Consider the following 23950-nt stretch of genomic DNA (forward strand, 5'->3'; position numbering starts at 1 on the left):
AGCTCGCGGAGAAGAGGTGTTACACGGGAGTATCGGGGAACTCCCATCACAACTTGCGCGGCTGCATTCTGCACCAGCTGAAGCCTCCAAGTGGTCCTCAAGGGCAGCCCCATGTAGAGAGCGCTGCAGTAGTCTAGCCGGGAGGTCACGAGTGCATGGGTGACTGTGCGTAGGGCATCTCGGTCCAGATAGGGCCGCAACTGGCGCACCAGTTGGAAGTCACTCCCACTGCTTTTTTTTACTCTTGGTTTAGGTAAGGAAATTAGAATACAATAGAATGGTATGGGAAAAATAAAGTTCATAAATATTTCCAAAATCATTATATAAGAAATGCATTGTTAACAACATGGAAGCATTTGTACACCCAAATTTAGTGGACTTTGAAAAAAATCTGGACATATAGAGATATTCTAAACTCTGAAGGAAATTTAAAATCTAAATAAGAAATGGAAAATCAGGGTATCAACTTAACATGGTGGACACATTTACAAATGCAAACTAGACATGATAAATATGTTAATATGTATGGATTTTATAAGGAACAAACTTTGTTTGATAAGACATTGTTGACTTCGGATGAAAAATTAATTAAGAAAATGTATAAATTTTTATTAACTTTAGAAATGGAAAGGGAACAAGTCAAAGAAACAATGATAAGATGAGTGAAAAATTTTGGTTATAATAATATAGAATTAGAAAAATGGCAAAATTTATGGGAAAGAAACTATAAATTGACAATGTCAACTTCCTATAAAGAAAACTTATGTAAAAAGTTTTATAGAAGGGACTTGCCACCAGCAAGATTAGCAAAAATGCTTAAAAATATGTCAGATAGATGTTGGAAATGTAAACACAAGTCAGGCTCGTATTATCATGTTTGGTGGGCATGTGATAAAGTAAAAAATTATTGGAAAAAGATACATACATGGCTAGAAAAGATGTTAGGAGAACATGTTGATTTCAAACTTGAACTTTTTTTATTAAGTATAATGCCAGAAAAGACTAACAAACAAAGTTTATGTTGACTTTGCATGTCACAACAGTGGCAAGAATTATATTTGCGCAACACTGGAAAAATGAAGGAATACCATCAGATGAAGAAATAATTTAAAAAATACTAGAATGCGCAGAGGTGGACAGGTTGACTATGAGACTGAAAGAAGAGGAAGAAATGGACTACTATCAAACCTGGGACTTATTTTACCCTTGGCTAGAGGAAAGAATAAAGGATTAGGAATTAAATATGTATTAAATATGTATTAGGGAGGTGGTGGCTCAAGGGATGTGGTGGCTCAGTGGGTTAAGACGTTGAGCTTGTCGATCAGAAGGTCGGCAGTTTGGCGGATCAAATCCTGCATGCTGTGTAACAGAGTGAGCGCCTGTTACTCGTCCCAGCTTCTGCCAACCTAGCAGTTCGAAAGCACATAAAAATGCAAGTAGAAAAATAGGGACCACTACAGTGGGAAGGTAACAGCGTTCCGTGCGCCTTTGGCGTCTAGTCATGCCGGCCACATGACCATGGAGATGTCCTCGGACAAGCGCTGGCTCTTCGGCTTTGAAACGGAGATGAGCACCGGCCCCTAGAGTTGGAAACGACTAGCATGCATGTGCAGGGGAACCTTTACCTTTTAAATATGTATTAGTGTGTAAACTCAGACAGCATGTTGGTTGAAAAAATTACTATTGTATGTATGGAAAAGATGAATAAAAAACTTCTATGCAGAAAAAAAATAGAATAGAATAGAATAGAATAGAATAGAATAGAATAGAATAGAATAGAATAGAATAGAATAGAATAGAATAGAATAGAATAGAATAGAATAGAATTGGAAGGGACGATGCTCAAGCAGGAGAACCCATACCATATTGGATCACAGGTTGCTTAGGTGAATTCTACAATACTTATTGCCTTCTAGCTAGAAAATATCACTGATGTCAGCAAAAAACAGGAATTTGAGTGTTCCAGCTTGTAAAGGGAGTATCTGCTTTTCTTGAGAAAGAAGTCCTGTTCCTTTGACAAGTAAATGCACTAATGGGCAGAAACCCCACTGCATACAGCATTTGTGCTACTCCCAGATCCGTTTTGTACCCATGTGGTCACCTGTCAAAACCTTCATTCTGTGGTGCAAGGGTTATTGTTGCAAAAACAGATCTTCTGTAATATTTTTCCCTGGAGTTGCTAGGTGAACAATTTCCTGCTGGATGAAATTGCATGTTCATTCCACCCTGGGCTCTCTCTACTTCAAATGGCAACTAAGCAATCAAACCACCCTGTTCCTTGTCTTTTAGATTTAATGAAGAGATTGCTTGATAGCTCTTACTTGCAGAGTAAATTAGTTCCCACTTGCAGTAATCATTCCTATAATGATGGCACATAGAGATAAACAACACCTACATATTGTTCAAAAGAGACACTCAAAATGCCATAAAGGAAACAAAAAGACCAAAACACCTTATCACCAGCAATCAGCATGCAGATAAGTAGAGATGAACACCAAGATTAATACTAGACCAACAGTCAAGTAGTAAACAATATCCCAATCAAGGAACTACCAGCTCAGACACACAAGGTAACAGTAAATAACATATGTTGTATATAGTATGTTTTAGGTGTGTGTCATGTATGTGTTTCACTTTGAGAGCGGGCAACTAAATTTCATTTTTGATGTGTGCCGGTGTGCCCACAGTAAAAAATGACAATGAAGATTATTTTATCTTATCTAATTAAGGAACTACCAAGCATACTCCCACCAATACTGACAGAGCAAGCCAACTAGTATACAGAGTGCAACCTGCAGTAATTGTTCCACTTATTTATAAATCCCTGAACAAATGGGTAGCACTTGCAGATAGCATACTATATCAAGGGAGCCAAGTCTGATGTTTGTTATGGACCAGTTTCTGCATTTTCTCATTGATCAACTCTTAACTATTGCTCTAGGAAGCAGGCTGGCTTAAACAATTGTTAGAGATTTGGTGAATGGACATAGTAGTGATGTGGAGATGATCATAAGCAACTTTGTTAGGAGTGAACTTGCAAAGAGACAGTCAACTCAAGGCCTCACTCTCTGCATGCATTTTATTTATTATTAAATATTTTAAAGTAATATGTGAAAGAGAGATGAGCGGTGCGGTGGCATAGAGGTCCAGATGCTTACCTCACACTCAGGAGGTTGAGAGTTCAATCCTAGGCAGCGACAGATGTTTCTCTATCAGGGTCCAAAGAGAAAATATCTGCTGTAAATTTCACATAGGCATCAGGGAGAGCATCCAGCCAGTAAACACTCAGCTCCATTCAGTCATCCATCTCCACCCCAATAAAAGGGATTACAGGGTCATAAAAAGAAAAAATATGTGAGAGATAAAATATAGCTAAAAAGAATACAAAAGTCATATAGAAGTAGCAAAACACAAAACAGTAAACAAAGGATCTTAAAACATCATGTAGAGTGTAATTTTCCAATACATCATTATGAATTATAACATACATTGTACCATTTTTTTAAAACTAGCAACCACTAGTAAACTTTGTCAAGTGTACATATTAAGAACCAACTTCAATATGATATAAACCCGATTGAAAATATGTATAACAATAAATGTAATCAATTCTGAAAATAGATTCAAATTAGATTTTTCCATGCAGTATAGGCAGGGCTTTTTTTCTCATAGAATGCTCAGAACGGAGTTCCGGCACCTTTTTTGGATGGAACCTTGTAGGGTAGGCAAGATGGCTTGTATGACATGTGTGAGTTCCGGCACCTTTTTCTTTTACAAAAAAAAGCACTGAGTATAGGCACACACACACACACAAATCTAAATTTGAATGAGATGCAAGTATTGTTATAATCCAGCAATGGTTTTTAGTTAAAACTGAAATGGATATCAGATTTATTTGTAAAATTTGAAATTATTTTGGATATTGAATTATTTATTGTTGAGGTAAAGAAATAGTGTGAGATACATGCAATATTTTGTTTCTCATATTCACTTTCTTTTTATTTCACAGTGGTATCCAGTAGATCATCTGATATACCTTCCATTTTTGCTTAGCACCTGGACCGTCCCTGCCTCAGAGTCTCAAGGTTGGGAGTCTCTTGGGCCTCTCAACCGTGACACCTGCCCTTCAGACTAAGAAGAAGAACATATTTCTGAAGGGCGGGGGGAAACTCACCCCAGGTCAAGCAAGAAGAATGGTGCTGAGTTCAGCTGCCAAAGAATGTTGCAGTAAAAAAAGGAATGAATCGTGATGTAATCCACAATGGCTTTTATTTCCATGGATTGCAAGATGTGTCAAGTGGTTTGGGAAGCAAGTATGAGCTCCAGAAAGGGGGTTCTGTAGAGACATGTTACTCTCAATCTCTTCTCCAGCGTGTGGTATTGGCTGTAATGTAGTTCAGTGGATGTTCTCTTTTTATCTTTCTGCCAGAAAGTATCTCCCTAGTTTTGGAAATCAAAGCTGCTTTCTTAGGCCTTTTCTCTCAGCTTATCACTTCTCTCAATCCGGAACTTTCTTTTATTGACTCTCCTCAATCTTTTGCAAGTGGACATTTTTTCCCCCTGGGAATTGTCCTTCCCACCCAGAAAGAATCAGTCAAGGATCTAATTTGGGTGGGGATGGCTGAAGGGTGATTGAATAGATATTACCCGGAAGTTCCTGCCTGAGTCTTCATGTTTGCCAGTGGGAGATTCACACAACTGTCTTCATGTGGATTCTTGTTTTGATACAGCAAGTTCTCTTTTTGTGGTACTCTAATGCTAAACTGGGTATCTTGTGCATTTCTGTCCCTGAGTAGAAATCAGGGCATTTACCATTTGATAATAAGTTAAGGACCTATTGATTGCCTTGAGGTACATAACATTGTACCTGATAAATAATTTACTGTAATACTGCTAATCATTTCTTGGACATCAAATGTGACCAACAAGCAAGTACTATAGTGCATATTACCAGACATGTCACTGGAAGGAAAAATCACAAAATTGTGTCTTACTTGTTTTGGCCATGTCATGTGGGGGAATTCACTGCAGAAAACAATTATGTTTGGAACAGTTGGTGATAAAAGGAAGCCAAGCCACCAAAGAACATGGTGGCTGGACACCGTCAAAGCTGCCACCAGCCAGAGCATAGAAAAACTCAAAGAAGTTGTGCAAGATTGGAAGAGGTGGAGAGGCCTGGCCCATAGAATCGCCAAGATTTGGGCACAGTTGAATGGATAACATCATCATCATCGTCATCATCACCATCCCTAATCAGCTGGTGAAATTTTATTTATTTATTTTTACCTTTCTCACAGTTTTTCCTGGATTGCATTCAAACAGTTTGAAGCCTCTCAATATAAAATCTCATTGACATGTTGCATCATGCAACTTTGCTCCTACAAAGTACCATACATGGGGTAAACATCACTTCTGCTCCAGATATGTCCTGGGAGCTCCCACAATGCCAGCTGAGATCTGGGTGCAGCATCTCATAAGCCTCCAAATTATCCAGCTACTCGATCTTCTAGGAAGGAGATATTTTCCCCCCTACACTACATCCCTGCTTTCAATCTTTGCTTTTTCATTAGGGAGGCTTTGAAATGCCCACTGTCTTTTGATCCACAGATTGTTACTGAGTAAAGGTGAGAGGATCAGAAAGCCAGGCTTACCCTCAGATAGGGACTACTGACATCTCCAAATAGCTATAACATGTCCATATTCTACATCATAACATTTATCTGATACATCGGGAAAAAATCCCAAAAATGCTACTGTCTTGTAAAGTATTGGATGATGTTTAGATAGATTTCTGGCTATAGATCTGTAGAATGAATGCAGCTCAAAAAGAGTTCTAACAGCCCATCTAGAACTGCTAGATATGCAAGTAAGCTTTATGTTCTCCATAGTTATCTACACTCAGAATATAAAGATAATAAATCTCCTTGGCTATTGTCTTCAGCTATTGGCATTCACAAGTACACTACATCTGAAAAGAAGAGGTTTCATTTCATCCGACCTCAAAGGATCTCTATTTCTGTTCCATGAAGTTTTCCCTTTAACATCATCTAAGTCTGTGAGCATTAACACATTGTGTAATATAAATTATGTAATTTGAGAAGGTCTCTGTCCTGAATTTATAGCCTGTCAACAGTATTGTTGGATCACAATGTTGGTATTTTGAGTTTGGAAGAAAAGACTGTTTCAACCTTCGCTAATTCACCAGCTTCCAGATTTATTGGGACTACAGCTTCCATTCCCAACTTTGAACATTGTGGGTAAAAATCCTAAGAATTGCAATCCCAAGAACTCTGGAAAGTATCTATTTTATGGAAAGCTGCTCTTTCTCTTCTATTCCCACTGTATAATTTATAATCCTCTGGAGTTTCTGCTTCACAGTTGCCTAGAACAATTCTATCACTTCCTATTATTGACATTGAGATTGCCAGTTGATCTTGACTTAGCTTAAATGGATCATCAGTTGGGTTACATTTACTTCATTTCATAAGAGATGTTCAGCTCACCCTTAGCTTATGCCCAAGAATATATCAAAATGCAGACTGTACTGTATTATGGAAACTTTCTTTAAAATAGCTCAGAATGACATCCTGATTCTTTTCTTAGTAGAAGACTTCTTTGCCTGGATCAAAGTTGGCCCCAAAATTGGTACCATGTTCTTATGAAGTGAAATTCTGCGGGAAATGTCCACAGCTGAAGAAACAGAGAAAGGAAGGGAGGGGGGGGGAGAGAGAATGGCTAAGTTGGATTAAGTTGTTGATATGTACAAGTATGAGAGTTTATCCTTTGTCCCTGGTTACTGGCATTCTAAACTAAGAAGGCAGCCCAGACTCAATCGGTGTCCTCCTGTGGTCTGCCTTTTGTAAGATTTCCAGCTGCTGAACTAAGCAGTTCTAATGGTGAGGATCAGTGGGCACCATGCCAGCCCATGTGCCTACCCTGTGGGAAGGGGCACCCCTTATTCAAAGGTGACCCCTATTTCATGACAGAGATTTATGTGTGTGTGTTTTAATAAATGTGTCCCCCATTCTTGCAGCCAATGTACCTCGTGCATGTTTGTTGGGAGAAGGAATCCTTTCGTTCAGTATGGATTATTGAGTGGGGATGTTGGATGAGCTATGTTTTTATTTAAAAAACATAATTTATTATATTAAAGTCTATTTTCACACAAAAGAATATCAAGTGTTCCTTTTGGAATTTTGTTTCTTTTCTGAAGGCGTCGATGGGGGCTGAATGCAACAAATCAGTTGCCCTGATGGTGATAGATTTACATTTTGCCTTTCCTGTAGGACGGATCTCCAACCCTGGCAACTTTATGACTTGTGGATTTCAACTCCCAGAATTGAGGAATTCTGAGAGTTGAGGCCCACAAGTCGTAAATTTGACAAGGTTGGAGACGCCTGTTCTGGGAGATCAGGATGTCTATATAGCACTTCCTTCTCTGGCTGTTTCCTATCATAAGCACCGTGCACAGTAGTGCTGAAGGGAAACATAAGGCTCAAGTCATTCCAATGAGCTTCCATAGCTAAGGATAGATCTGAACTAGGGACTCCTGTTCTTACCCAATCATTATAGCACAGTGCCATTTTTCAGGGCATGGGGTGTGCGTCAAATAATGTTCTGCATCCTAGGGAGAAAGACCATGTGTATTAAATGAAGTTCTCAACCAAAGCTGGCCATAGTTTAACCACATTTATCAGCACTGGACCTGGCAAGAAAGGAGAAAGAAAAAGCCACTGTCCTCCACAGTTGTCAATGTTATTTTATATTTGTGATTCCCATGCTGTGTGACAAACAGATATTTTTGAGGCATGGCTTTTTTGATTCACTGACAAGAAATGATAAAATCACTGAGAACCGTTTTACAGTTAATTTTTCTTCGATTGGATATGCTAAAGGTGCAGAACCACTCACATCCTTGACAATTCTTATGGAAGAATAACATATTTTATGCTGCAGTCATTCTCTTACCAGAAAATTTTTCTTATCCATAGTCTGTTTGGCTTTGTAATTCCATCAAGCATTTTATACTACATTAGTATAATTCCATTCACTTTTGTGGCTCTCTGTAGTAAAAAATATTTTCACTCTGTTCCAGACAGCTGTATCTTCTTTCTTTACATCTACTTTCCATTCATTCTCTTGGCAAATTAATTTTATCTTCTAATACAGGCTGGCTGAGGAATTCTGGGAGTTGAAGTCCACAAGTCTTAAAGTTGCCAAGTTTGAAGACGCTTGTTCTAATTCTTTGTTCTCCCACATGACTTGTCCTTTAAGTTCCTGCAATCATTCTACTTTCAGTCTAGATTCAAAATGTTGCACAATTTTTCTCCAAATTTATCTTGGACTCTCCCATTAATAACATTCAGAGGAGTGTAATTTACAGCTTCCAGTATTACATAAATTCCCATTTTCATGCACATCTCTAACAACCTAGATAATATCAAATTCATACCACACCCTGCCAGCTGGGCTATTTCTGAACTTCCAACTCACAGGAACTCTATAAACCAGTCACCTAATCTATTGGTTGCTTAGTGAGGTGAAAGATGAGTATGGGAGTCAAATTCCCAGTTGTCATTCACCCTAACTCTGTGTTTCTAAACTTCAGTATCTTTCAGATGTATGGACTTCAACTCCCAGAATTTCCTAGCAGCATGCTGGGAATTCTGGGAGTTGAAATCCACACATCTTAAACTTACTGAGGTTGAGAAACACTGTTTTTTTTAACTATTTGATATTTGCTTCACAGAGCTATTTTTGTATGGAGGTTAACCAGTTTTGCAGTTATTTAATGGGCAGCTTTACTGGTCTTTGGGCACTTGGGTTAGAAGAGGAAACTGGCAGAACTTTGCTAATTTCTCCACAGCTTCCAGATACCTTAAATCCTGAGGGAATACTGACAGAAAGTGGTAACAGGGTCCAGAAATATCCTATGGAGTGTAATATAGGAGAATTGGCAGTGCTTCATGACATTTACATGGACTATTCCTCTGTAGGACACAAACAAGAACAAGCAGGTGAAAGCATCTATCTATCTATCTATCTATCTATCTATCTATCTATCTATCTATCTATCTGTCTGTCTGTCTGTCTGTCTGTCTGTCTGTCTGTCTGTCTGTCTATCTATCTATCTATCTATCTATCTATCTATCTATCTATCTATCTATCTATCTATCTATCTATCTATCATCTATCTATCATCTAATCTATCTGGAAAATTTAATATTGCCACCTACTTGCTCATGGCGACTCAAGGCGGCTTAGAGGAAATAAAAAATATATATAAAAGGAATAAAAAAATAACCCCCCACCTCCTACTCTGGTAACAACACACACTCAAAACAGCCATTTAATGTCTTCCACCCTGCTCTGGGTTCCTTAGGCCTGCTGGCAGAACCACATCTTTGGGGCCTTCCAAAAGAGTGTCAGAGTGGAAGCCAGTCTAATTTCTGGAGGGATGATGTTCCAGAGGGAGGATTACCACTTTCGCTATTCACACAGGCTGAAATTCTTGAGCTACCTAGTAGTATGCTAGTATCTTTCCCATACTGGTAGTTGTCTACTTATAACCAATTGCTTAATGACCTTTGAAGTTATGACAGATCTCCTCAGAGCTACTTACAACCCATTTTTAGAATTATGCCAGCCAAACATTATACACATGACTGCATTTTGGGCATTTGGCAACCAGCTTATCTTCATGGCCATTTGTAGCATCCTGCAGTTACATAACCACAATTTGCAATATGTTTCGCCGGTTTCCAACATTTACTTCTGATTTCTGGCAAAAAAAAACCACACAAAAAAATGTTCATTGGAGAAAATGGATTCACTAAACAAGTATATTTCTTAATGACTTGCAGAGTTTGCTTAACAACTGCAGGGCTCACTTAAGGAGCATTGTAAAAATGGTTGTAACTTTCAGTCTGGTCACGTGATGCCTCAACTTACAACTGCAACAACTTATGGCTGTAATTATGGGCTCAATTTTGGTTATAAGTCAAGAATTACCTGTACAGAACCCACTGTGCCTTTGTTACCTGATGTTTCAGGTAATTCAGAATTGATATTTGCTTCACAGCAAAATGGAGAGAGGCTTTATGTGGGGAAAAAAATCCTTCTGAAGGGTGGTAGGCAGCCCAGCAGCCCAAGATGAAGTCATTGGGGAAGACAGCTGCAATGACTGGGGGAGAGGGGCCTTCACTAGCCAACTGAAGTGGGGCATGACTGTACCTACAAAGAAATACAGTACTACAGGCAGACCAGACAGGGCTGCTTATGTCAACAAGAGTCAGAAAACACCACTTGAATAAAAATTAGAAATTAGAAAAAAGAAAAGCAGAGGCTACCATCAGAGTAGGCCTGGAGTAGTGATCCAGAGGGTGATGTTAATAGTGGGGAGATGACAGATGACCCCTTAGTTACCAACCTTAGTTGTTCCTGTGCTACTTGCAGCCTTCCTTGCTAATGGTAATTGTTAAATAGCGGGTTCTTTGGTGCAGGAATGAAGATGCGTAACTGAGTACAGGGTAACTCATAGTTTATTTCGTGCAGAAACTGTACTGGGGAAATGGCTGCAACTAGCCACAATATATAGTCTAGCCCCTAGGCGGCAGCCAATAGGTTTGAATCAACCATTGCCGCCTGGAGATAGTCAATTGCAGCACAGGAGACTTGTAGTCTGGGTTGCTGGAGAGCCGTTAGCTGCTCCAGCAACCCACGTGGTATTCCTCAAGAGCCCAGTACATAACACCCCTCCCCTCTTAGAACAGACCATAATAACACCAGTCTCAACAATTATCAAGACTCATTATCCAAACACACTAAAGTGATAATAATAATAAAAAATAAAAAACAATATAGCTTACAATGTTATTAAACAACGTCTGAATGAATAGGCTTCAAAGATGACACTTTTAGACATCATAGCACTAGTTTCTGTAGTATAGTGGCATACAGGAATTACAACAATATATAGCTCTTTATTTTACCATGTAATCTGCAAGATATGAAGAAGGCTTGTGTGCCCTAGAGGAACATCTCGGAGTTCCCATCACCTTGTGGTTTACCAGCTTACCCAGTGGGCTGGGTAGACTTGTGTCCCTTTGTGCTCCTGAGTCAAGGGGATTCAATGCACTCTGGCTGGCCTCTCCAGGTTGGCCCACCCGAGAGTCAGACTGTTTGGCAGAGTGGGCACAGCGGTTGCTGAAGTTCGGTTGGCTTGCTCCTTCAGGGAATCCATGTTGCATTCCAGGGTTCCCCAGTTCTCCCTCCGGTTCCACCTCAGTTAAGAAGGAAAAGTCCTGATAGTCCATGTGAGGACTGGCTTGGCCGCATGTTTGAGGACCTTGGGAGGAACTTATGATGCAGTCCTCGCTTAGTGGTCGTTCTGGAAACCATTTCCTGAGCTGATCAATGTGTCATCTGACAACTCGCCCTCCCTCCAACCCCACTTCATAAGATAGGGGTCCGGATGCCTTGGTAATTTGACCAGGAACCCACAGATTCCCATGTTCCTAGCCCAAACCCAATCGCCCATGTGCAGCCCCCTCGGGGGTTTTGGTCGAGAGGCTTCTGCTGCCACTCTATCTGGATGCAACCTGTCCAGTTTAGTGATCAATCGCCTCCCCCAACATAGTTCTGCAGGACTTTTGCCTGTGGCAGTGCAGGGTGTAGAATGCTGGCAGAGTAAAAAATCTGCTAATCTGTGATGCCAGTCACCTGTGACAATGTGCTTGAGTGATTCCTTCGTTGTCCTCACCATGTGTTCAGCTTGACCATTAGAAGATGGATGAAAAGGTGCAGACATTGCATGTCTGATGAGATTAGCTCTAAGGAAGGCCTGAAATTCAGCAGCAGTGAATTGGGCCCCATTGTCTGAAACTAAGACATCTGGCAACCCATGTGTGACAAAGATTTTTCTCAGCACCTGGATGGTCCTAGCAGTAGTCATGTTAGGAACTGGAATTACTTCCAGCCATTTGGAGTGGCTATCCACTACTATAAGAAAGAGCTGCCCCTGAAAGGGCCCAGCGTAGTCTATGTGAATCCTAGACCAAGGAGTGTGCGTTTCCTCCCACCTGTGAACTGGGGCCTGTGGCATTTCAGGCCTAGATTGCTGGCATGTATAACAACCATGGACTTGAGTCTCAATGTCTTTATCAAGGCCAGGCAACCAGAGGTAGCTTCTAGCTAAAGCTTTCATTCTGACAATGCCTGGATGGCCTTCATGTAATGATTGTAAAACCCTGTCTCTTAGGGAAGTGGGAATTATGACTCTGTTTCCCCATAAAATGCACCCTTTATGGGCAGATAACTCATGCCTCCTGACAAAATAGCTCTGAAATTTTGAGCTTGGACTTTTATCCAACCAGCCCGTGTATACCCATGACAACACTCTACTAAGTATTTTATCTGTGGCAGTTTCAGCAGCAATGTCCCCTGCATGGAGGGGAAATTCAGGTATGTCCTGTATGGACAATATTCTAGCAGCTGGAGCCAGATCTGGATCCATTAGTAGCAGTGGTAGTCTGCTGAGGCCATCAGCATGGCCCATTTCCTTGCCCGGTTTGTGAATTAATTTAAAATTGTATGCAGATAGGAAAATAGATCATCTCAGCATTCTTGGAGATAGTATGTGGGAGGTTTGTTTGTCTGTTGTGAAAAGTCCCAAAAGAGGTTTGTGGTCAGTGTAGACTGTGAAATCCCTACCATATAAATAGTAATGGATTTTTTTTATTCCAGAACTATGGCTAGGGCCTCTTTGTCAATCTGAGCATAGTTGTGCTCAGCAGAGGACAATGTCCTTGAGTAAAATGTTATAGGAACCTGTTTCCCATTTTTTTCTATGTGACTTAAAACTGCCCCCACCCCATAGGGAGATGCATCACATGCAAGACATACAGGTTTAGACTCTTTGTAGTGAGTTACAGTGGACTTTTCTGACAATAGTGTTTTTAAGTCCTGGAAACTTTTTTCATGTAAGTTAGTCCATTTCCATGGAGCTTTCTTATCTAGAAGCCTGTGGAGGGGCTCTGCTATTGCGGCCTTATGAGGTAGAAATGTGTGATAGAAGTTAAGGAGGCCCAAGAATGCTTGTACCTCTCCTTTTGATTTGGGCCTAGGAGCCATTTTAAAGGCCTTCGCTTTAGAATCAGCGGGGTGAATGCCGTTAGCATCAATTCAGAAACCCAGGAATTCTGTTGAAGAAACCCCAATACTACAGTTGTTCTTTTTTAATTTGAGGCCTGCTTCGTGAAGCCACTGCAAAACAGCCCTGAGCCTACTGGCCAACACTTCAGGGGATTCCCCTGCAATAAGAACATCATCAAAATAAGGGCAGACACCCTGAATTCCCTTGAGTGTACACTCCATGATTCCCTGAAAAATACCCGGTGCAACACTGACTCCAAACTGTAAGCATTTAAACATGTGCTGGATGTTGCGGTGTTGCGCGTTGGGTTGCTTTTGGAGTTGGTTGATTTCAGGTTCTTCTTCCTCAGGAGATTCTTCAGTGCGTTTGGCGTCCTCAAGGTGGACTGTTTCTTCAAACTTTGTCAATTTGGCGGGCTGTACTGTTTGAATTGCACCCCCGGCGGCTTCGTCAGCCATCACTTCGTCCTGTGCTTCAGAAAATGTTAAGTTTGGCCTAGAAAAGAGTCTCTGCTGAAGCGTTCTGTCCCGTAGGCCACAGACAAGCCAGTCTCGTAGTCGCTCTTCTAAATTTGAAAATTTGCATAGGCGTGCGGCCTGCCTTAGGCCCGCTCTGAATTCCAAAGCTAATTCACCGGGTAGCTGCATTCTTTGGTCAAACCTGAACCGCCAAGCCATTTCAGACATCTTGGGCTGGAAATGCCCGGTTAGCTTCTTTTTGAAATTTGCGTAGGAGACCGCTTCAATTGGTGTCGGCGCGAAAAGGTTCTCGGCCAAAATCAAAGGTTGCTGGGCCGCACACGCAGAGTAGCCTTGCAGCCTTCAGTCCTTCTTCCACGATCTGATTGGCCCTAAGGTAGTTTTCTACTTGTGATAAATATGATGGCCATTCCTCTGGGTGTTTCACATCAAATTCTCGCAGTTTTCTGACCTTCGGCATTGTTTCTTGCTGGTTCCTGCGTTCTTCCGATTTCTGCTTCCGGGCTCAGGGAATGAGTCCACTGAGCACGAGGTCGCTAGCGTAGCTTGCTAGCTGACCTTGAGGTGGGGGGGAAATGCCTTTTCCCTCCGGTGTGCACTGCCTTTCCCTCGTAGATTTCAACTCTTTACTCAGTGAAGCAGGATCCTACCTTCGTCGCCACTGTTAAATAGCGGGTTCTTTGCTGCAGGAATGAAGACACGTAACTGAGTACAGGGTAACTCATAGTTTATTTTGTGCAGAAACTGTACTGGGGAAATGGCTGCAACTAGCCGCAATGTATAGTCTAGCCCAGGGGTAGGCAACCTCGGCTCTTTTATGACTCATGGACTTCAACTCCCAGAATTCCTCAGTCAGCTATGCTGACTGAGGAATTCTGGGAGTTGAAGTCCATGAGTCATAAAAGAGCCAAGGCTGCCTACTCCTGGTCTAGCCCCTAGGCGGCAGCCAATAGGTTTGAATCAACCATTGCTGCCTGGAGATAGTCAATTGCAGCACAGGAGACTTGTAGTCTGGGTTGCTGGAGAGCCGTTAGCTGCTCCAGCAACACACGTGGTATTCCTCAAGAGCCCAGTACATAACAGTAATGATAATATTGATTAATTGGGCACATTGTCCAAAATTCAACAGTTGCCTTCTATTCCAAGCCTTGCCTTCTGTTCTACTGTGTAACACATTAAACTTAATTCTGAATTTACTAATTTTCTGGTTTTGCAAACAAGGATCTTTAATTTAAAAACTATTGCCTGCATCCCAGTAAACTCAGATATACAAGCACGTACTGAAGGACAACTGTGTGTCCAGTAGCTACATTCATATAGCATGTCATGGTTGGCAATTGTATACTTTTTTGTGTAGTTAAATACTTTCTTTTTTTATTGAAAAGTTTTTCAATACATTTTATCTTTAACAAAACAACCCCTCCCCACCCCCTCCCCCCTTCCCAACCCAACCCAACCCTTCCCCCCTCCCCGACTTCCCAGAGCTAAATACAAGGTATAAAAGTAAAAAACAATCATAAACTACCATATGCTAACAACAATAAACTATTAGGTCTATCGCACTTTAGCTCTTATAAAATGACTACAAGCAAAATAAATGTCCCATCAGTACTTATTCAAATGCTAAATGAAACTTTTTAGTTCCATATTTATTCTGGATTCTCCGTAGACTCAGGGCGGCTTACAATCTAAAGCACAAATCTATGTGCTTAGCAATAGCCTTCATTCTATGTATATGCCTGCTTATTAGGGCTTTCGCCCCCCCCCCCAAGCTGCATTATTACAAAGTCAGATTATTGCCCCCAACAATCTGGGTCCTCATTTTACCTACCTCAGAAGGATGGAAGGCTGAGTCAACCTTGAGCCTGGTGGGACGCGAACCTGCACTAATTGCAGGCAGCTGGTGTTACTTAAGGAGGCATTAGCCCACTGCTCCACCAAGGCTCTTGTGTAGTTAAATACTTTCTATGAACCTGGCCCATTTAGTTAATTTGTAATCAAATGTATTTTACAAATCTCTAAAACAGATAAATTTTAAATCAATTTCAGTGGATTGTGCAAACTCAGAGATGGATTGGGAATCAATGCCTCAAAGGTTCTGTGACACATTTATTGTGGTCAAAACTCCTCTTGTGTAGAGGGGGGAAGTTGCATTGCAGCATTTTTAACTGAATCTGCGATTTCTTACATGGCCATATTAACCGTTCTTTTCAAAGGAAATGTGTTGTAATTACTTTGAATGTTGACCTTTTTAATCACCCCAAATTGACTCTTACGTTCATCTAACCCAACCACAGTTCTCCACAATTTCAAGCAGGGTTATTTCCCAATTGCATCTGAGATGTCGTGAAAATGAATTTGGAACCATTAGCACTCAAACAAGTGATCTGTGAATAGAATGCTTGTTTATAGAATTTATATAGCCACCAATTTCAGTGTAGTGATTCTGAGTGGCTTACAATATAAAAATTGATTTTAAGAAATAAATTTTTAAAAACCAGGATTTCAACAAAACTGAGGGTCCTAAAAACTAATGAAACCCATACATGTGAAGCTGGGCCTGTGGAAAAAGCCAAGACTTTCCAGAAAATTAACAAGGTCATCTGCATCTTAGGGGAGATACTGTTCCATAAGGTAGGCCGTGATTGAGAAAGCACATATAATTGGGTCCCATTAGATGGCACTCTTTTCTTCTAGAGAAGGGACCTGGAGCATGTCCACTCGGACCTTGTGACATGGACATAAATAACTGGGGACAGGCAGTTATACATAGAAGATAGATCCCTTCCAACCCTCTGCCTAAAGCAGAAGTCTATTCCACCCCAGACAAATGATTGTCTAATATTTACTTGAAAACCACTAATGATAGAGCTCCCACAGGCTATTCCATTGACTAATTGTTTTCACTGTCAGGAAGTTTATGCTTAGTTCCAGGTTGGCTTTCTCTCTGACTAGCTTCCACCCATTACTTCTTGTCCTGCCCTTAGGTGCTCTGGAGAATAAATTGACACTCTCCTCTGTGACAGGCCTTCAGGTATTTGAAGATGGCTATCATATCACCTCCAGTCCTTCTCCTTATTAGGCTAAACACACCTAGTTCCCTTAGCTGTTCATCATACAGTTTAGCCTCCAGATTCTTTATTAGTTGCTCTTTGCAACTCTTTCAAGGGCCTCAGCATTTTTTATTTTTTATTTTTTGTATCGTGGTGACCAGAAATGGACATAGCATTCCAGGTGTGGCCTTGCTAATGCAGTATAAAACAGTACTATCACTTCTCTTATTCCTGATGCCGTCTCTCTGTTCAGTAACTTAGTACTGCATTGGATTTTTTGGCAACTACAGTACACTCCTGGTTCATATTTAAGCAGTGGTCCACCATAATCTGGCCCTATGCCATCTAGAGCTTTTCTGTGACCACTAGCATCTCAATTAGGTCCAGATATGACCCTCATATGAATAGTGAACTTTGCACCCACTTCCTACTATATTATTAATCCAGGGATGGACAATACTTTTATGGCCACAACAACAGAAGAGGAGGCAGGGAAGAATACTTGGTTTCTACCCACCCATTGGGCGTCCCATTCTAGGGGACTGACTTTGTCATTGTTTTAATTAAAGTAGGTGCATTAAGATTACTGCCTGTTTTATTTGTTTATTTTTTATTATAAGAAAAAGAAAAATGGCTCCGCTATTCAAAACTTTGCTACCAATTTGCTCTGAACGAACTTTCATGCAATAGAAATAGCACGTGCTGCAAGGCCTTGCATGATTTCATCAACAGCTTCTTGGGACTCTGGGTGATGGCTGTCCCTGCACTGATCCCTTCATTTCAGGGTTATTTGCTTTGATTGGCTTTTTAAGATTGATTCCATTCAAAATCCTTTCTCTGGAAACTGATTCATAAGTTCAGTTGCTGGCAATTGTCCCAGGACTTGGAATAAACTGGATGCTAAGTCCTTGTAAGTTATCTGTTATGTTTGTTTTCTTCTGGACATACTTGATCTAAGACTCTAAGTCAGGAGTCTGCAACCTTGACAACTTTAAGACTTGTGGACTTCAGCTCTCAAAATTCCTCAGCCAGCTATGTTGGCTGAAGGATTCTGGGAACTGAAGTCCACAAGTCTTAAAGTTGTCAAGGTTGCAGACCCCTGCTCTAAGTTATTATTTTTGGCTTTTAAAGTTATCAGCCACATAGAGTCTTGCAGATTCAGATGGCCTCTAGGTTGTATATTTTTTTTAAAAAATAATAATTTCTGAATCCAGACCTACAACTTTTCTTTTCTACAGTCTAGATTTAAATAGATTTAAATTAGGGAAACAAAAGTTTTTTGAAATAGCAAAATAACAACAACAACAACATTGTTCCTGTGCTTTTAAGTTTGCATGGAGCAATTTTTCTCAACCTTAACAACTCTAAGATGAATGGATCTCAACTCCCAAATTTCCCCAGCCAGCCATGCATACAATTTCCCAGCAACTGTTGTAATGATGTGTTTGTTAAAAAAAAATCCTGAAGTTTTTTGTAAGAAAGTATTCTACTGCATTGAATTGTCATTATTATGGAGTTGATATTAAAATTGCTAAGATTAAGAAACATTGCTCCATACAAATGTAAAAGTACAGGAATAATGTTAAGTCCTACTTTGCTATTTCAGAAAAACTTGTTTCCTTAATTTAAATCTATTTGCAAATACCTTTTCATTGACTTAGACTGTAGAAAAGAAAAGTCATAGTTCTAAACTTGGAAATGGGGATTTCTGGGAGTTGAAGTCCACTATCTTAAAGTTGCTAAGGTCGAGAAACACTGATACAGAGCAGACTAGAAAATGGGAGCAAATTAAATTCTTTCTGAGAAACATGGCATGTTTTCTGTACATAAAAAGCCACATATGTATTGCTCACATAGATTTCCTGAACATTAGAGGTGGCAGTTGAGCTAAAAAATTCTAATAATTTAAGCTCAGTATCTATGGCTCCAGCAATGTTTTAGAATCTCTTTATATGGCATAGCGGGAATCTCCTTTGGCACAAGGTCATCTACCATCGATAATCTCGGGATATGGTCAGGAAAGTCAAGATGGTAGCCATGAGTGCTCTACCTTTTTAAAAAATATGTGTCTTGCCCTTTTTTTTAAACTTGTGTTAAAAAAAAACCCCCACCAATATCTGCCAGTCAGTCACTCTAGCTGGCCACACTGAGATCTCTGAGTTGCTAAAAACTAATATTAGTAACTGCCTGAGGGAGGTCTCGGCTTGCGAAAATCCTCCATCAACGAATTTTCATGCAATAGAAATAGCACTTGCTATTGCACGATCTGGTTTGATGGAGAAATAACATTTTTGTTCCTGGTTTGGATTGTGCCATCTTTTTAAAACAATTTCACTGAATTACTTAGAAAGGAGAAAAAGAATTACTTAGAAAGATGGATAGATGGGGAACTCATCAAATCTGCAGACGACACCAAGCTGGCAGGAATAGCCAATACTCCAGAAGATAGGGTTAAGATACAGAAGGATCTGGACAGACTCGAACACTGGGCACAATCTAACAAAATGAAATTCAATGTTGAAAAAAGGTTCTACATTTAGGCAGGAAAAATCAAATGCACAGGTATAGTATAAGGGGTACCATGCTCATTAGTAGTAACTGTGAGAGGGATCTCAGAGTCCTAGTAGACAATCACCTCAATATGAGCCATCAGTGTGCTGCTGCTGCCAAAAAAGCCAACACAGTGCTAGGCTGCATTAACAGAGGGATAGAATCAAGATCAAGTGAAGTACTAATACCACTTTACAATGCTTTGGTAAGGCCACACCTGGAATACTGCATCCAGTTTTGGTCACCACGATGTAAAAAAGATGTCGGGACTCTAGAAAGGGTACAGAGAAGAGCAACAAAGATGATTAGGGGGCTGGAGGCTAAAACATATAGGGAACGGTTGCTGGAATTGGGTATGTGTAGTTTAACGAAGAGAAGAGTGAGGGGTGACATGATAGCAGTGTTCCAATATCTCAGGGTCTACCACAAAGAAGAGGGAGTCAAGCTATTCTCCAAAGCACCTGAAAGTAGGACAAGAAGCAACGGATGGAAACTAGTCAAGGAGAGAAGCAACCTAGAACTAAGGAGAAACTTCCTGACAGTTAGAACAATTAACCAGTGGAACAACCTGCCTCCAGAGGTGGTGAATGCTCCAACACTGGAGGTTTTAAAAAAGAGACTGGACAGCCATTTGCCTGAAATGGTATAAGGTTTCCTGCCTAAGCAGGGGGTTGGACTAGATGACCTCCAAGGTCCCTTCCAACTACTTCTTCTTCTTCTTCTTCTTCTTCTTCTTCTTCTTCTTCTTCTTCTTCTTCTTCTTCTTCTTCTTCTTCTTCTTCTTCTTCTTCTTCTTCTTCTTCTTCGCAGCCCCTAGGGGGAGGGCATTCTCTGTGGGCGCGCCAGACCATTGGAACCGTTTACCGGTTGAGCTCCGGATGGCTCCTGACCTTCGCTCCTTCCGCCGTGACCTAAAAACTTACTTATTTGAACAAGCCGGCCTGGTCTGATGGGAGTGGGGTATTTTAATATTAATTTTATTAATTTTTATTGTAATTTGGGCTACACTATTTAATTCTTTCTTAAATTTTGTACATTGTATTTTTTATTGTATTGCCGGAAGAAGGGCGGTATAGAAATTAAATTATTATTATTATTATTATTATTATTATTATTATTATTATTATTATTATTATTATTATTATTATTATTATTATTATTATTATTATTCCTCTGTTCCTGAAGGAAGCGGATTATCTGGACCCCTGCCAATTGGGCTTTAGGCCCAGGTACAGCACGGAGACGGCATTGGTCGCACTGGTGAATGATCTCTGGCAGGCTCGGGACAGGGGTTGCCCCTCTGTCCTAGTCCTATTAGACCTCTCAGCGGCTTTTGATACCATCGACCATGGTATCTTACTGTGGCGCCTCAAGGGGTTGGGACTGGGTGGCACTGTCTTACAGTGGTTCTCCTCCTACCTTCTGGGTCGTTCGCAGTCGGTGTTGGCAGGGGGACAGAGGTCGGCCTCGAGGCCTCTCGTTTGTGGAGTTCCTCAGGGGTCAGTCCTCTTGCCCCTCCTGTTCAACATCTATATGAAGCCGCTGGGTGAGATCATTCATGGTTTTAGGGTGGGGTATCATCAGTACGCTGATGATACCCAGCTTTTTATTTCCACCCCAGATCAACTCAGTGATGCCCTCTCCGTGATGTCCCATTGCCTGGAGGCGGTGAGGGTCTGGATGGGGAGGAACAGGCTTCATCTAAATCCTGACAAGACCGAGTGGCTGTGGGGACCTCCGGTGGCGACGCGACGCTGAAGACAGCCATCGCTGGGCTGTCTGCTCCGCGGCTTCGTAGAACCGCCGAAAACAACGCTGATCAGCTATTTTGGCGGTTCGGAAGCCCCCTCCTTGGGAAAAGAGGAGGGGGTGAGGCCCCAGGTAGGGGTTGAGCTCTCTGGGGCCGCCTGAGCTTTTAGTTTGGGCGGCTGAAGGATCGAGCCCCCCTGAAGCCTGGGTTTGCTCCGGGCTGTGCAGCGTTTCTGCTCCGTGTTTTTTGGGAGCAGAACTAAGCGTTAGCAACCACTACTGCCAGAAGAAAGGACTTTGGAGTGTGAAGACGCAGGCAGAGCGATACAGGAGGTCAAGGTGAAGTGGATCTTTGTTCTCTAGCTCAACGGACTTTATGGACTTTGAAAGTGAAAGTGCGTAGCAAGTGAAAGTGGGAGAAGATGGCGGCTAAATCTTCAAAAGTTCTCAGAAGTGCGGGGGCTTCCCCAGTGCAACAGGCCTCACTGCAAGCCTTATTGCCTCCTGCACCTGCTCCGGCATTGACAGTTAAAGACCTACAGGATGCCTTGGAAAAGCATTCACAACAAATAGCAGATATTATAGATGATAAGCTGGAGGAGAAGCTTACAGCAATGAGGGCAGACATCTTGCCTGCACTTCAAGGTATGGCTTTATGTATTGAATGCCTGGATGAAAAAATGGAAGATCTTAGCCAAAATAACTCCAGATTAGAAGCAAAAGTGTTAGAGACTGAAAATGTGGTGGATAAAATGGACGGTGATTTGTCTCTGGTCCAGTACCATCAGATGGAGTTTGCTATTAGAATCAGAGGCTTTAAAGAGAATCCTAAAGAAGATTTAAAGCAGATAGTCTCTGAGGCTTTGGAAGGGGTACTGGGACAGTCAGCAGCTGAAATTGAGGGAAATATAGACAAAATTTTTCGTGTGAATTCATGGATTGCAAGGCAAAGGAAGCTACTGAGAGATGTGGTTGTTTACTTCACAAAGAGAGCAATCAGGAATGAAGTTATTCAAGTTTCTTATGATACTAAGCTTGTGGTTGCTGAGCAAGAAGTTCTGGTTTTAAAAGAGATTCCTCCAAAAATTTTGAGGAGAAGGAAAGATTTTGCTTTTTTGGCACAGGAACTTAAGAAACATGATATTAAGTTTAGATGGGAGATACCAGTGGGGATGGTGGTGATGTATGAAGGCACGAGACATCATCTGGTCACAGTGATGCAGGCACGTGGTTTTTACAGCAATGTTTTAAAAGCAACCCCTTTATCACTTTTGGAATCTACAAAGAAGAATGGTGAGGGAAAGCCTCAAGATGCTGAAGGAACAATGCAGGCAGATGAGAAAGCTATTAGAGGGGATCAAATTACAGTTTCATCGGAAGATGCCAGAGATCAGAGGATGACGCGTGCTGCCTTGAGACGAGCGAGACGAGAGCAAGAGGAGGATCAACAGAAAGTTATGGAATCTTCAAAGCATACCTATAGTGAAGCTGTGGGAGGGGCACGGCCTAAGGAAGTTAAGGGACTCCTGACAGACGTGCTCCAGAAGCTTCGGGACGCTAAGGATGGTGATTAAGTTTCTAACCTGGAATGTTAATGGTTTAAACTCACCACAGAAGAGAAAGAAAAGTTTTCAATACTTAAAACAATTTAAGACTGATGTTATTTGCTTGCAAGAAACACATATTAGGGCTATGGACCAAAAGTACCTATTGAACTCTAGATTGGGTACACAATTTATTGCTTCTGCAATGAATAAGAAGAATGAAGTGGTTATCTATGTTAAGAATACTATGACAGCGGAATTAATAGAAGCAGATAAACAAGGAAGATATGTTATAATAGATTTGTTGTTACAAGGCAAAAAAAAACGCTTTTGGTTGGACTGTATGCTCCTAATCAACAACAAGCTGATTTTTATAGCTCATTACACAATAAGATCGCCCAGTTGGATTATAAATCTTTTATTTTTATGGGAGATTGGAATGGTGTCTTGGATGTACAACTGGACAAGTCTAGTTCTTCTAGGCGTATCCCAAGCCACGCTAGATTGCCTAAATCTTTTTTTGAGATGAAGGATGATTTGGAGTTGCGAGATGTTTGGAGAGAAAGACATTTACAAGAAAAGGATTATACTTTTTTTTCTGATAGACATCAATCTTTTTCCAGGATTGACTTTATATTAATGACTAATGATTTTTTTTCCAGGATTAAGAAGATAAAGATTTGCTCAAGAACTATGTCTGATCACAGTCCAGTCTGGTTAGAGATTGACAAGGATAATAGAGATAGGCGCTCTTGGCGCCTAAATGAGAACCTGTTTAGAAACCAGGGAAACGTGGAAGAATGCAAAAAACAGATGAAGGATTTTTTTGAAACTAACATGAACAAGGGTACCTCTATGGACATGGTTTGGGATGCTAGTAAAGCTTATATGAGAGGGGTGTTAATATATATGAACAATAAATACAGACGTAACTTGGAATTTAGGAGGAAAGAATTAGAGAATGAAATTAGGGAAAAAGAAAAGGCCCTAATTTTGAATTCATCGGATGTGAAGATCAAAGAGGTTATTAATTTGTTAAGAGGTCAGTTTGACAAGTTGATGGCTGATCAGGTGGCAACTAACTTACGGTTTGCTAGGCATAATACTTTTTGCAATGCCAACAAACCAGGCAGATGGTTAGCTTATATGTTAAGGAAGAAGCAAAGGGCTTCTAATATAGATAAAATAGAACATAAGGGTAAGGTTGTGTATCAACAGGATCTTATTAAGGAAGCCTTTGTGGACTTTTATTCTAAGTTATATGCTAAAGATAAGATCAATGAAGCAGATATTGATGCATATTTGAGAACTGCTAACATCCCGGTTCTTACACAAGAACAGAAGGAAGAGATTAATCAATTGATAACAGAAGAAGAAATTCTTTTAGCAATTAAACAATTGAAGGTGGATAAAGCGCCAGGC

This window comes from Vipera ursinii, assembly GCF_947247035.1.
Source record: "Vipera ursinii genome assembly, chromosome: 1".
In the NCBI taxonomy this organism is placed as follows: domain Eukaryota; kingdom Metazoa; phylum Chordata; class Lepidosauria; order Squamata; family Viperidae; genus Vipera; species Vipera ursinii.